The sequence below is a fragment of the Saccopteryx leptura genome, chromosome 1, assembly GCF_036850995.1.
Source record: "Saccopteryx leptura isolate mSacLep1 chromosome 1, mSacLep1_pri_phased_curated, whole genome shotgun sequence".
Lineage (NCBI taxonomy): Eukaryota > Metazoa > Chordata > Mammalia > Chiroptera > Emballonuridae > Saccopteryx > Saccopteryx leptura.
Window position 1 is genome coordinate 198,855,884 of NC_089503.1, and position 3,879 is coordinate 198,859,762.

At 48.0% G+C, this 3,879-nt stretch overlaps 1 non-coding gene across 1 annotated transcript; it reads left to right on the plus strand.

The window, feature by feature from the left end:
* The first annotated feature begins 3,172 nt into the window (after window positions 1–3,172).
* LOC136389784 (small nucleolar RNA SNORD58) lies at window positions 3,173–3,249 on the plus strand. The gene has a single exon (XR_010748357.1). It is a non-coding gene; the product is annotated as a small nucleolar RNA SNORD58 (small nucleolar RNA).
* Window positions 3,250–3,879: the final 630 nt, after the last annotated feature.

Below are 3,879 nucleotides of genomic sequence, written 5' to 3' on the forward strand. Positions count from 1 at the left end.
TTCTCGTCAGTGGGTCTGGTAATGAGGTACCACAGCCTCCAGCCTGAGGAAAAAAAGAGTATCAGCATTATCTATTTACTTATTCATCAAACCCCTACTCCCCAGGATGGGCCACATGCCAGGTGAAGTGTTAGGAATAAAACAGTAAGTTAGAGACCTTGTCATCTTGGTGGCAGAGGCTTGCAAAGAAGAGAAGCCACATCTTCAAAGTCAGAGGTTATCTGGCTTCCAGGCACATTAGACTCAGCTGCCTGGGGGGGGAGGGGGGCTCCCCCGGGCCGATTCAGATTGAATGAAAAAGTTATTCAGGCGACTTTCAGAGGAGGCTGCAGCAGCCGAGGAGAGAGGTTATTGTAGCTGCTGGATGAGAGGCGTGAGGAGGGGCTGCAGGGATGAAGGGGGGGGGTGTGGGCAGGGCCTGGACAGTGATGACCGGAGCAGATGGGAGGAGGGAAGCCTGCTGATGTCCCAAGAAAATACCGTGCACCTGCTCACAGGTGTGTCCCGTTTCACAGTGGTGTTCCACCTGGCCCTTGGAATAAAGCAGCAAGCTGTGCCAGGTATCCTGAGACACAGCTTGGTAAAAACAGCATTCCAAGTATATATACATGTATATGCGGGATATATATAGATATATATATGTAATTTATCACAAGTCCCAAGCTCCAGTGCAGAGAAGGCTGCCAAACCTCAGGTGGCTCAAATGGCACTTGGGATGCGGAAGGCCAATAAGCAGAAAAACACCCCAAGCCAGGGCCAGGGCAGGTCCCTGGGACACGTCTCAGCAACAGGTAATCCAGTGAGAACCCTCGAGGGATTGGCAGAGCCATGCGAGAGGCCTGTCCCCAGGCCAAGGACTGTGGGAGCGGCCATGTGTGTCAGCGGAGGCTGAGGCCGCTGGTAGTCCTGGCTGGGCTGGATGAACTTGGAGGCACAGACGACACACCCCAGAGGACTGAAAGGGAACTGGAAGTGGCCATTGTCTCAGGTCAGTCGGCGTCAGAGGCTGGGATGGGAAGGAGAAGAGGAAAACAGTTCTTCATATGAAGTTTCAGAAAGGGCCACGCTCTCAGAAGTGGTCAGCAGCCCGGGAGCGGACTATAGGTCAGGCTGTGCCCGACAGCCGTGTATTCTCTGACTTCACAGAGGGACACTGATGCCCGCTGCGGGGGAACGACCAGGCTCCGTGTCAGCAGCTGCAGAGAAGTAGCTGGACCCGCTGGGCCTTGAGGACCTCCCATCAGTGCACCTGCTGGTCCTGACCAGGCAGTGTGGACAGAGTCCAAGCGGGAGCAGCAGCCAGAGGCCCTGCTCAGAGCCTCAGGCTGAGAGAACCCCCGCCTGCTGCTGGCCCTCGGGGAGGAAGGGAAGTTGTTCCTCTGGGTCTTGAGGGCCCATGAACACTTGCTCTCTGTGCTGAGCCAGGGATAAAGAAAGCAGAAAGCAGGTAAATCAGGAACGTTGAGAAGACAGCATGGGGTCCGAACACCTGCCCCTCTCGGGCTAGGGGCACTCACAGGTTCCCTAACAGTGGGCAGTGGGTGAGAGCCAAGGAGGTTCGCTGGCTTGTTTTGAGGGAAGAATCACTTGTTGGTTAACTTAAGAGAATGAAAGGCAGGACGATTCTATGAACACGAGTTCTATGGCAGCGCACATTGTCAATGTGAACAAACGGTTCCAGGCTCGAGCCCCCGGCACACAGTATGCGGTTTAACTGCAGGTGCAGAAGCACTTGGAAGAGACATCTGTTCTGAGACTAGAGCGATAAAAAATCAAGGAGGATTAGATCAAGCAGTGACTGGTCAGAGCTGGTGTTTGCTCAGGAACCTCGCATCACATCCACGTGCTTCCAGGTGGACTGCCCCGGCCAGGCCACCACTGTTCTATCACAAAATGAAAAGACAAGACCAGAGGCAGAAAAATATAAGCATTATGAGCCAAACTGAGGGCGCAGAACATCATGACACTGCCACTTGCAGCAGGGGGCGGCTTCATTTCTGTCTCGATTCCCGTCAGCTGCAACAACACGGAGGTAACAACACCATAGAGTCGTCGCAGAGGTGGGTTTAACGGCGGGTGGACCAGGCATGCGCCCTGGGCTCCGACTTCTGAGGGGCCCCGTAACCCCCAATATGACACTTTTTTCTAATGGCACCCAGTGTGGTTTCATATGTGCAATTTTAACACTAATAGTACATAATATTTTTTATTTATTTTAAAATATGGTAGCCTGACCAGGCGGTGGTGCAGCGTCGGACTGAGATGCAGAGCACCCAGGTTCGAGACCCCGAGGTCGCCAGCTTGAGCATGGGCTCATCTGGTTTGAGCAAAACTCACCAGCTTGGACCCAAGGTCGCTGGCTCGAGCAAGGGGTCTGCTGTAGCCCCACGGTCAAGGCACATATGGGAAAGCAATCAACAAACAACTAAGATGTCGCAATGAAATACTGATAATTGATGCTTCTCATCTCTCTCTGTTCCTGTCTGTCCCTGTCTATCCCTCTCTCTGACTCTCTCTCTGTCTCTGTAAAAAAATAAATAAAATAAAAATATGGTTAATGTGTATTTTTATTGTCCCTGTCTCTCTCTCTTTTTTTTAAGGGGCCCAATATTTTCTTCTGTGCCTGGGGCCTCACTGACATTAATCCACCTCTGGGTCCTTGTGAGGACTCGTTTAATTAAATGAGTTTCTACTCATAAAATGCCTACAGAAGCGTTTGACACATGGCCGGTGAAATATAGTAAGTGGTCCCTAAGATGCCATGTCTTGGTTAATATTACCTTTTTTTTTTTTTTTTTTTGTGGTTGAAAAGCTCATCTTTATTACTTTGTTGAGGTAGGAGGAGAGATGTGGCATGGTGAATCCAACAAGTAGCCAGTGAGGTTGGGTACAGCAATTATAGAGGTTCCTCATGCAAAAGAAAGCTCTCCTTATGAGGAAGGCTAGCTTTTCAGCTAGGAAATATGATCCTGGCATCCTTCCTGAACATCTTATTTTTCTATGACTCCATGATCTAATGTGAGGGGGACCCTATTTTTTATATTGAGGTATAATTGACATACACATTATATTAGTTTCAGATGTATAAGATACTGATTCAATATTTGTATACATTGCCAAATAATCACAATAAGTCCAGTTAACATCTGCCACTTTTAAAACCTGCAAATCATTGCTGTGATGACAGTCTTAAGACATCTTTGGATTAACCATGAAAAAAAACCTAAAAAAAAAAACAACAACTGCAAATCAGTAGTCTTGGAGAAGGGCTTTTTTGCCTTGAGCTACCAGGACGTTCTACGAGTTTCATGGACTTGCGTGTCTCAGTCTTTCCACAGGTTGGGGAAGTTCCAAGCTCTTATTTCTTTAAATTCCCTGGCTCCTTGTCTCTCCCTGCTCCTTCTGGTACAACACTCATTCACATATTTGCCCTTCTGATCCAATTTGATAGCTCTCGTCAGGTTTCTTCGTGTTCTAAAAATCTCCATTCTCTCTCCTTTTTGAATTGATTTCTATATTCCTAGTCCCCAAGTCCTTTGTCCTTCCTTCCACTTGGTCGCCCCTGTGACTGATGCTGTTTATTGGATTCTTCATCTCGTTCTTTAACTTCTTCACCAGAATTTCTCTGTGGTTCATTTTTATAACTTGTCTGTCAGTAAAGAACACCTTCTGCTCGCTCATTTTATTCCTGAGTTCATGGACTTGTCTTTTTGCATTTTCTTGTAGCTTGCTGACTTTCTGCATGGCAGCTATCTTGAATCCTTGATCAGTTAGAGGGCAGTATTTCACACCTTTGAGTTCGGTTGCTAGAGAATAATCATTTTCCTTTTCCCATACCATATTCCCTTGATTTTTTTTCCCTCAGTGATCAAAATGTAT